Raw genomic sequence first — 12,080 nt, forward strand, 5'->3', positions numbered from 1 at the left:
GATGACAATTTTGTGGCCGTCATTGAGCTAGTGGCCCTGTCAGCAGGGAAGAAGAGGCATGCACCCGAGACAGCATGTCTTTCAAGCAAGAAGCTCTCAAACAAGTCATTGAGCAAATTTGATCTAAGGTCATGCGGTGCTTCTGTTGAGTTTTGGAGATGGTATAGCGCGAGAAAGATGTCTAAATTGTTCGGAAACTACACCGCAAAACGGCATCGACATCGCGTTCGGGCAAGTGAGTCATTGCAAAGGCACGTGAAGATTGTAAATATTCAGTCGCCTTGTGTGTTTGTTTGTGTGTGTGTGTTAGAGAGAGAGAGAGAGAGAGAGAGAGAGAGAGAGAGAGAGAGCAAAGGGAACAACGCAGTCGGCCTTCAATCTTCTTCACCTTCGGTGAGTCACAAACTGAGCACTGGGAATGCAAGAGAGCTCTATTGAAGTTCACAAAGCGCAAAGTCCCCACAACCTACAAAAAAAACAAACGTGTAAAGACTACTAAAGATATCTTTATCTAGTTGACTACAAAGCATGCAAAGTCACCTCTCTATTGTAGCCGAGAATCTCACACTGTTTATGAAATGATGTGGTCAATTCTTGTTTTAAGCGTGATCCTCGCACGGGGACCAAAGTTCAGACGTCTAGAAGAGACAATGTGCACACCTTGCCGACAAAGAGGCCAATATTCCTAGCCACAAACATAACAATGTCCTCCCTAGCCATCTGGGCCATGACTTGATCGTAGTCATGCTTTCTAGAGTTGACAAAGCTCACCTACATATAACAAAAGGTTTGTCAACAACGAAAGGGAGGAGCATTGAAGCCAATGCTTCTGATACGTACAATTGCTTTGTCGTCCGGGGTCGGGCCATCGGCAACAACCAAATCCCCGAATGTAGTGCCAATTCTCTCATGGAAATTGCGACTTTGCAAGACAACAAACGCCAGTGTCGTCAAGGGTGGACGTCGGCTAGAAGTCTCGAAAATTGCAGCGTCAGCAAGAAATGTGCTTATCTTTGTCTCGGGATAGAAAACTAAAGAAACAGGGAATGGGTCACAAGGTCGAATGGTTGTCAACACATCGACATGCAAGGAGAATGAAGTTGAGCCAACATCATTATGGTTTTTAGCCCTCACAAGAGGACAGTCAATGCCGATCTTGAGCTCCTTGGTGTAGCTCTCAATGAAGGGATCCACAACGACGACCGTGATCGTGTCGGTGCAATCGGCATCAACGATGTCGAACTTTCTTTTGCCCAGGGGAGATGGAACGGTATGTGTCGTACCAATTCAAGATTTTTCTCTCTATAGAGAAAGGTTTACTACTCTCATCTATATCACTAATCACAAATAGTGGCAAGGTTTCCTTGACTATCAGGCTTTTCCCTTTGTCCAGTAGCTTGCCACTATCCAAGAAATTGTGAGCATCTGAAGATTGGCCAGTTTCAAAAAATGAGGCTACAGCTTTGCTTAATTCACGAGCTGGGCAAGGAAGTTGCTGTTGAGACGAAGACGGTGCTTGTGCGCACTCCTCCCCTAGTGGAGAGTATCATTTGCCGACAAAAGAAAGCAGAGCACCATCTTAATGTAGCTCAACACTCAGCAGTGCATTGCAACAGAGAACATCGCAGACAGGCCAAGCCTATTCCACAAAGAATGAATGTGCACGCTGGCCATACCTACACTACCATCCGGATGGCTAGCGGGGCTTCCTTGAAGCAAGGCACGCCTACACCTCTTCCCAGCTGCGGTTTCCTCAAAGCTCGGACTTGGGGGCGACCCAGCAGAGCTCGACAATGCCAAGTGCGATGAACGTTTGTTTGCAGGACATGGAGCAGACTCAACGAACCTGCGCAGCTCTGCAAGAGGACAAGAAAAGGAAGTATCCAATTAAGCGTAGCATTGATTAGTTGAGCAGAGCAAAGAGGACGTCAAAAACGTCCAACATGCAAGACACTCGGAAAAGACAAGGAAGAATGAGCCGCAGAAACGAAGCTCTTGAGAGGATCCAGAGAAGCTTGCGCCGGCACGCCGGGATGCCAGGCGGACAATCCCAAGTTAGCTGTTGATAACAACAAGTTAGCTGTCAATAACTCCCAAACTATAGATTTGAATCTGAAAAACGATGACCTTCTTACAATAGAGTTAGGCAAGAATGACTATGACTGGTAATTCTACTTTAGTCTCTTGTGTTAATTTTAATAACAGTCTTCGATCACTCTTTGTCTAAAATCTGGTCTCTGTCATAAGTTTGCTTACTCCTCCTGGTACCCCTCTAAGAAACCATTCAAAACTCAACTCAGCACTAGAAGACGACTCCCTATCTCAATTGGAGTCTTTTAGCTTGGTTCAATCTGTAGCTGCTATTAAAACATCACGAGTAAGTTTCTGTGCATAATTTTGATAAAGAAATCTGTGTGTCTCGACATTTACTTGCAAGAAAGTGGAAGAAAGCTTGTATTAACACTCGTCCCTCACTTTATGTTCATACTTGTAGTTTTCAAGCAACCAAGCAGAGGCGGACTCAAGAAACCAAGGTGCTATTTTATTGACAGATCCAATATTGGCTTATAGGAAGGGGCACAATGATGCGGCTAGATCCAATGGGCTGCCAGGAAACTCAATGTATTCAACCACCAATGTGACCACATCGGCACCCAAAAAGACACCTCTTACTCTGCGGTTTGGATCTGCATTAAGGCCTGCAAGCCCTTCTAGAAGAACCCCAGTATCCTCAGCACACATAATCAACCCAACAACACCAAAGAGCAAAGCTAAACCTTTATCAGCACCTGGTTCTCACCCCACAACACCCACAAGCAGATACACATCAGATGTAGCATCAAAAGGTGGAGGCAACTTTGTTCTCTCATCTTCGGCGACAACCAAAAAAACATCTACTTTCTCCCCTGCAACACATCAGCTAATAGGCTATCACCTTTGCATGCACAAAACCAACCCGTTTCTGCTGGTGTTTCAAGATCCTCCTCTTTTAGTAAAGCAAGGCCTCAGCCTTCCACAAGTGCACCTTCCTCAAGAGGAAACCCACCCAAAGGAGCCTTTCATGATTGGCAGCAAGCATTCTCATCAAAGCCTCAAAGTGTGACAACAGCTCCTATTCTTCGATCGAACCATAGCACAGTCACTTCTTTCAATACAAGGAGTTCACAAATGGGGAATTCACATAGGCAAGGAGCAACAACCTCCACAAAACAAGCACTTTTTTCTTCATTAAATCACCAGGAAACATCTATGGACATCCCCAAAAAGACAAGTTCTCGAGTGCATCGCACACAAGCAGAAATAAGCCAAAACCAGCAATCAAAAAGATCGAACACGCAGTTAAGCTCAAAATTAGGGTCAACAAATGCCAAACCTAGTCGCCAAGGGAGAATACAACCAGCTCAACCAGTAGTGCTCCTAATGCAACAGAAGCAAATGGAGCAACACTAGGCCACTGTAGGAAGGACCAGCTCAAAAAAGCTGCAAATGAAATGATGTCGCTGCAACCGTCACGAGCAGATCACTTGCAAGCATAACAAAAAGCAAGCAGCAGGACCGGGAGAACGACACCAGTGAAACAAATGTTTTCGAGTGTGTCGCTCGCAAGCACAAAGAAACCAGGACGGACAATGGAAAACAACACTAGCACACGAGGCAGAGAAACAAACCTCCAGAGAAGTCCATGCTCTCACCGTCGTTGGGTGAGGCATTGCTTGCACTCCCTTCACCACCACCAGCAATGCCATCATCAAATGCCATGATAAAGAGGATCTCCAAAGAAATGTTGATGCAACTACTTTAAGGCACAAGACACAAACCCTCAAACTAATCTACAGCAAACACTCAGCAAATTTCAACTCCTCGACTGATTTAAATTTGGAATTGGCAGCATATCAGCACAGACAAATTGAATAGCAAAAGATAGGTCAAAGCTCAAATGTCAAAACAAAGATTGAGACTTGCTGACACATATACAAAAGCAGGACAGAGAGAGAATCTTCTACTAGATAATGTAGCTCAAAAGCTCATACATTAAAACAAATCTTCACACTTGCTGCCATATCTATAAAAGCATGACACAGTATAACGATTGGCACATGTACAAAAGGAGGACAGAGAGAGAATCTTCCACTAGATAATGTAGCTCAAAAGCTCATACATTAAAACAAATCTTCAGACTTGCTGCCATATATATAAAAGCATGACACAGTATAATGATAACCACCGGAGACAAGGACTTGTTACAGTGCTTTTTCTGCCCTTTCTGGCCTCTTATATAAGCTACAATAAGCACATGGAAATTACATCTCCTGTGCCTTTCAACACGTGCACTGAAGCCTAAAGAACAACACGAGCAGTGCTCGTCACCTCAGCCTGCACAACGACACAGTCGCCTTCAACAATCTTGAGAAGGCCGCCTTCGGCATTAAATGAGCAGGAAAGCGCATCAAAGACCTCTTGCTACCACGTCCTCGCCACCTGAGCCTGCAGAGCAACCCCATTTAATGCAGTCGCCTTCAATAACCTTGAAAACCCAGCGGCATTAAACAAGCAAAGCTGCGTATCGAACACCTCTTGGTGCTCTGGCAGGAGCAGCACGAAAAGAAATACCTATTGTGCAGTCGTCTTCTCGGAAGGACGGCACCCACTGCGCGCGCCACATTCTCTGGTAGGAGCAGGGCAAAAAGGACATTGTGCGTTATATTTTGCAAAAATATTATATGTTCATTTTGTGCAACAGCGACCAGTAGACTTTTCGTCAAAGGAGACAATTGTTGCCACCCATGATATCAGGGAGAGTTGTGTCACTTTTATCCGAGATGATCTGGCATTGATAGTTGAAGGTGCCGACCTATAGTTAAAGAGAGAGAAAGATATTTATACGACACATCTAGCAGAGAAAGATGCAAAAATAGCACGGCTTTCTATAGCCACCCAAACACCCCAACCCTCATAGGTCCAGATGGAGAAAAGTATTCACCGCCTAAGCAAAGACGTTCAGAATCTGACACAACAAGTGAATCCTCTACCTGTATAAGAGATACAGACTAGTCACCTTGTCATGCATCCAGATTTGGTCCCCTCGTCTACTTTGGATGCATCTTCATCTTCCCAATGTCCAATTTGCTACAAGAATTTTGATGGATGGAGTGGATACTATACATTGACATGTGGTCATTATTATCATTTCGTCTGTCTTATTCATTTGATGCAAAATAGTAGCCGATGTGCAATCTGTTCACAAGATATTCCACAAGGAATATATGTTATATTTTGCATGGCAAATGAGTATAAATTCAAGCAAGCCCGTCAAGATATGTGGTCATTATTATCATTTCGTCTGTCTTATTCATTTGATGCAAAATAGTAGCCGATGCGCAATCTGTTCACAAAATATTCCACAAGGAATATATGTTATGGTTGGCATGGCAAATGAGTATAAATTCAAGCAAGCCCGTCAAGATACCCCTAGCACAATTAGAAATCTATTGATGATCAAGATGTTGGTTCTGAGCATATCAATTGAGACCGACAAACTATATAACATCGTGAATATGAAGCATTGTATATGATCAAAACACATTCAATATAAGCTCTTTCATAATGGTTTTTGACACAATCTTCCTTCTACTCTCAAGCTATATTGAATCTGTGAAGTTGTTATCTGGTTCTAAGTCTGAGTGTTGTGGGTCTCCTTGTAATTCAACTTCCACATCTATTACCAGATTCTCTTATATTTTGTCTATAGTGCATTGAGATACACCGACCATTGAACTGTTCTTCGTCTTCCAGTTGACAATCATACAACCAGGTTGGCATTTCCTCCTGGTAGACAACACTTTTGATGTGATACAATATCTTTTCGTTGCAAAACATATACACTAATTTTTTTTCTCTGTCTCCTAATAGTCTGTTGCAAATAGTGCTATGAACATACTTGTACATAATCAAGTTTCTCTTTGAACTTGAGTTTGTTGCACATTGTGCCAGTACTTTCATTACAAGGGGACGTAATGCTCTCGACCATTCATCATCCACCACTTCCATGCAGGTTGCTCTTTTGCCATTGACTATACAAAATCATTTCTAAAAGGAACTTCTTTCAATCTAAATGCACTCATTTCTTTGATACAATCAATTCGATCCTGAACGTTGGAGTAGAATGTGTTAACCATGTGATAGAAATCATTGACCATCTCTGTATTGGACATCAGATCTCCAATACTCCGGATTGAGCATGTAAGCTACACTATGGAGTGGACTATGAGCGCTCTTCCATTTGGCATGAAAATACTTGGCCAAAATTTATCGTTGTTTGCCAGAGAATGGTAGTCGCCACTTCTTCTCTACTACAAACTCGTTTAGCTCGTTGAGATTTTCAAGACTGTCGGATTGACCACCATATCATCCACACTTTGCCCATATTTGGTGCCTTTTGATCAAGGTTGTGAATCGCGAACATAACGGGCATCATTACATGGTATGCATCCATTACACTCCTCCACCAAGCAGCCTTGTTTATGTTGCCATACAGACACGTAATTTTCACTTTCACTTTTTCTTTTTGCTCAAGCTGCCATTCATCAAAGGTCATGCAATTGAAGGTGTCAATCACAGCGCACTTATTGCGGAGAAGTTATTCCAATGTATAAAAATGCGTGCAAAATCAAGTTTCAGCAAAAAGTTTCAACATCACTAGCATGCACATTCTATACAAATCGAGCACTCTTTGTCATTTCAAGATAAATTTCACAACTTGACGCGCTATGTCAATTATTGTGGCGAACCATGTGCTTTCTTCACTAGTGTACCAATCCTTCAGCACCAAGTTCAAGCTGTGCGTATTACAACCATTGGCAAAAATGTGTGGAAAGAACTTCTTTATTAATTTACTAGCATTTTACAATTCTTTGCGTTGTCCATGACTACTTGAACGACATGTTCAACACCAAGTTCTTTAATTACATTAATCAAGACCTCAAAAATATATTTGCCACTTTTAATTGCACCAGAATTGTCAATCACCTTTTTGAATGTTTCTCCCCTTGGACAAATCAGCATTACATTGATCAATGGTCTTCCCCAACCGTCACTCATAATTGTGCATTCCTGAAAGCGAAATATTCCCAAGTATTATTTTGCCAACGCACTCTTTGACTTCGATGTAACATTTGTCCAAGAGAACATTTCGTATTGTGCGATAAGGAGCTGAAAATCCCGGGCCAAACTCACCGATTTTCTTCTACGCGGCCTTTCAATGATTGTTGTCTACCATGACCAAAGCACTTCCAGTGAAGAATATTGTTTTGGCGAGTGCAGTTTGTGCTTCTTTTAGAGACTACATGTGAAAGCCTTGATGCAATGATTTTTGACGCATTTGACCAAGTTTACCTTCATTGTGACGCTTAAAAGGAATGTGGCTTAACATTTCCTCTCCCTGTGCATGCTTTTCTCCAAGGTTAGGTGGTGTCACCACAAGATCAGTATAGTTAATAGCTCTGATTACTCTTGACTTGCATCCATAACAGAGCTATATATATGTTGCCTCTTGCCACTTTTTTTGGCAAGCTCTTCTCTCAAACGCTTTGCAATTGCAGGTGCCTAAAGATGTTCACATTTCTTACCACTTTTTTTAACCTACCCAGAAAATGGTCCCTAATACGTGGTGCACCACCTGATTTTGTTGTGAAGTAAAATTTACATTGCCACTCCATATATCAACTGCATATGTTGTTAGCATAATCCCACTCTTTGCCAAGAGCTGTTTTATTCTTTGGCTTCTCTGTACCACTTGTGCCGACATTTTTCTCCATTGTTTCAAATTAAAACTAAAGAAAAAAGAACTAGATGTTCAAACATTTTTCTTCTTTTTAATATATATTAAAAAACCATTCACTAGGAAAGTAATCAAATGTGCACGATATGAGATTCGCAATGAAAACTGGTAAATCCACATATTGATCACCTATGTTGTGAGCAAACATACACATTGCAATGCACTCTTTGCACGGCATAATAAATACAACAATGCTATGAATTTCTTAATGCAATTATTATGACGATTATTTATACCTCCTTTTTTATTTGCAAACAATAAGAAACATCTAATTTCAAATGCTACAAAAGATAATCAACTTCTACACTGAACGATGTCAGTTGTTTGCAAAAAAACACACGAAAGCAATAAGATCTATGATTCGTCATGTCATACAATAATAATCTTTCATAATACATAATGCAATCTTTGTATTGGGCAATGCATGAAATAATGCAAAGAAATCTTCAATATAATCACACAATTGAGGACTACTTGTACCCAGTCAAGAATTGTAACCCCCTAATGTAACCAATTAAGGATGATAGCTCTTATATTGTGTAGTGACAATGTATATCAACTCAAACCTGTGATGATGAAAAATGCAAGACTTCAAGGATCTTTATATGCCCAATACACTAGTACAGGACATCCAACCCTTGACTATCGACTCGTCATTTACATATGCTCATCTTCTAAAACCAATTACAGCCCTCATTTGGACCAATGGCTTCGTCGCAATGAGCATAACTCTCCAAATTTTCAATTGTTTTGGTTTCGTGCCTTTACGTTCAGTAAAGAAATTAAATATTTTTAGAAATCGTTACCGAATTATGAATCACGTTCAGCCCAAAAAAAAGGACCTGTGAGTCTATGACCTTAGGTCAAGGAGATGACAATACCCGGCCCTCGGATACACTCCCCAGGGATTTGCCTAGTCAAAGCACCACTGTAAACATGTTGTTTACTTTATATAATAACACCTGTCGGGGTTTTTTATTTTCTCAACGGGCCTGTCGGGTAAAAGACATTGCCCGGGGGGCCCACTAGGGAAATAAAAAACCTCGGCACGACTTGCAGGGAATGTTCTTTTACTCGGCGGGCTAACCGGCTCCATGGGTTTTTGCAGGTCATCATCAAAGTCACGTTAACAATTAAGGTGATCACGTGTTTTTTTTGTGTAATTACTAGAGTTATTAACGTAATCACACGATCATGATCACGTCAATGAAATCCCTGGTCCCATAGCTATGCTTGGCAGTTGAGTCTTGAAGCCAATGCCTAGCCCTAAGCCAAGCATGTTGGAAGCCTTCTATGGCATTTCTCAGACAAAGCAATATCTCTCTCTTTCTTGAATGGACTTCTATTCCCTCTCCCCTACTTTCACCATGTCATGATTGATAGATTGTGCCAAAACGTTTTTTGCATAATGTTTTGCAGACACTCAATTACAAGGATTTTAAGTCATTAGACATCCTCCTTGCTGCCTGTTTCAATGTGGACTTGACAAATTTCAAGCTTGCAAAGAATGGACCTCATATTCACCAAATCTGCTACTTCCAAAAGATTACATGCAATGGAAAAAAGAGGGAGACAAAAAGTAGGCCTTGCTCATGTGCTCACTTTCCCACCACCTCTTTCCTCCACCCATCTCTTCCCTTTATGGAGTCATGGTAGAACAACAACTACCCACATCAGCTGGTTAGTCATTCTACACTTATGGCAAGTTGGTTTTCCATGAGATGAGAGAGATGGGCTTGTGTTCTCAGGCCTCCTTACAAATAGAGATACCCTCCTTTCCTCTCACAATTTAGTTCAATTCTCCTTGATGAATTTTCTTCACATAATTTTTATAAGCAAGAAAACCTACCAAGAAAATATGTGACCTTGGTTGCTTGCAATCTTCATCGCTATCAAGAACCCTAAAGCCATAACTTGACTCAAGTACTCAAGCTTTAAATCAGCAAAGTGTTAATTTGGTAAGTTCAGCATGGAGGAATGATTAATTACAAGGTCCGTTGTAATTAGCATCTAATTTATGTGTTAGCAGCAATATATACATACATACACTCACAATTATGCTTGTTTCTATGCAATACATTCATAACAATCAATGAATGCAAGTGCAAGGTAAATAAAACAAGAAACTTAGGTCTTCCGTCTTTCATCAAAGATCATGCACGGAAAATTCCTCCCTATCATAACCGTTCACTTTGATACCAAATGGGAGCGGCACTACATACACGCCACTTAAGAAATCTATTCTTTATTTATAAAGTGTGACCTCTTTTTGCCTGCTAAAAAAGGCCTTAGAAAATAAGACATTAGGGAGTGCATTCAGAGAACTTTCATCTCTTATTCAGAGAAAATAAGAAAGTAGGGAGTGCATTAGGGAGAACATTCCAATATTTTATTTTGTGAAAGCATCTTTTCATTTAAAGACCTCTTAAAAGTCCATTTGTTTTATTATTTCTTATGTTCACTAGACCTACCTTTTCTTATGAAAGCATTAAAACCATATTTTACTTTAGTTTGTCAATGAGTCTCTTTGTTTTATTATTTTCATTTTACTTCTTTTCCATTTTTATTTTGTTTTAGAATGCCAATGTGATCCTTTCACCTTGTTGTGTAAGTAGGCCCAGCGCAACATATAATTTGAAAATATATGTATTTGGACAATACAATTTTATATCAAAACACAAGAAAAATGGCATTAATTGTAAGCACTTATCAAAATCTAATCCTGATAACTCTTAGCCCCCCTTACCTTTAGAAAGGCCTTCATGACTCCTCACCTTGTTTTTTAATCATGCCTTCTCAAATTCTTTTGAAAAAATTTACGCTCCTTTTACAACAAAAGCGTTAAAGGAAGTCAATAGGCGCTTCAATGAAGGGATCCACTTACAGACTAAAACAAATGGATTAAGAAATGTGAAATGTCACGATGGATCATCATGACTTTCTAAAACTATTTAGGATCCATCTGAGGCTTTTAATAAAAGGACTCTTTACAAACTAAAATATCAAATGAGGGTAGTGGTGGTGAGTGAATGAACAAACGGGTAGCCTCGACCTATGTGCCCACCTTCGTTAGCACCTACAGACACTGTCAATCTTTACTCAATCGGAGTACACATCTAGCTCTCTCAGCTTTCCCCTAATAGTTGGGAAGATGGAATGACCATCCGGATCTAGGAGCAAGAACAATGGCATTTGTAGCTTTAGGAAAGGGTTGTTATATGTCTATGACATGGAACCAGACCCTCTATAGAAGCACTCAGGGCTTAAACTTCACACACTTGGGAAAACAAAAACATAAAACCCTCTCATATGTAGCCTAACAATTGTTATCTCTTTTTCTTTGATTATCCTAATGTTTCTCTTTAGGTAGTCAACCATGGACAATAAATGATTTTAAAAAAACACCCTTATCAGTGTATAACTGGTATGCTAGTTTTAAAATCTGCGGCCCAAAACCCACAAAGGCCCCAATGTGGGTGGACTTTCCTAATCTTCCTATAGAGTTAAACCCCTAGTTTTAGTGTGATCAAATACTCTTTGTGGGGGAGTGGGGAATATATCAAAATAAAAGTCTTTGGACACTTAAAGGTTTCCTTAAATGAGAGGTTACAATAACTCCTTGCTTGTTTTTCAAAAACGGGATGATATCTTTAATTTTCTTCTTCTTGAGCACACCATACAAAAAAAATTTCAACCTACTTGCCCAAAATTATGTGGTCTAATACAAAGAGGCTTTGATACTAGGAGCCTTTGTTTATTAGCTGCTCTTTAAGCTCGATAAGGAGAGGGGGACGAGGACTATTGGGAGTGACTATTTTCTACGTCAAAAATTTAATTAGCAATCATCATGCTTCTGTGAGCCCTTATTTCCCTAGCTTTTCTTTTATATTTCAGTTAGCATCTTCTGAGTTTCCTTAACAACATGATCTTAGGCCTTAAATGCAAACACAGGCATTGTCAAAGGCATCCTTAATTTTTTGCTTTATCAACTTCAAAGAAAGTAAGACTGATCAACATGGGACCATCTTTCCTTGTACAAGCAATCCTCTTTATGCAGGTCAAACATAATTGGAACATGATCAAAAGAAAGAAGACCTTATTATAGCTTACCTACCAATATTCTTGAAGCAGGTCTGAATTCATGGAAATTATGTCAAGCCTAGCTGCTCTAAAAAGCACTCTCCATGTTTCTTCTTTGACCAAGTAAACCCAATATCATTTGATACATCCAAAAGCTTTAGAC

General features: G+C 40.3%; 2 pseudogenes; both read left to right on the plus strand.

Annotated features, from left to right (window-relative positions):
- The first annotated feature begins 1,449 nt into the window (after positions 1 to 1,449).
- Positions 1,450 to 1,891, plus strand: LOC147455234 (uncharacterized; annotated as a pseudogene).
- Positions 1,892 to 1,943: 52 nt separating this feature from the next.
- Positions 1,944 to 3,450, plus strand: LOC147455235 (uncharacterized; annotated as a pseudogene).
- Positions 3,451 to 12,080: the final 8,630 nt, after the last annotated feature.

The sequence above is a fragment of the Adiantum capillus-veneris genome, chromosome 6 (genome assembly GCF_014529385.1).
Source record: "Adiantum capillus-veneris isolate H3 chromosome 6, ASM1452938v2, whole genome shotgun sequence".
Classification (NCBI taxonomy): Eukaryota; Viridiplantae; Streptophyta; class Polypodiopsida; order Polypodiales; family Pteridaceae; genus Adiantum; species Adiantum capillus-veneris.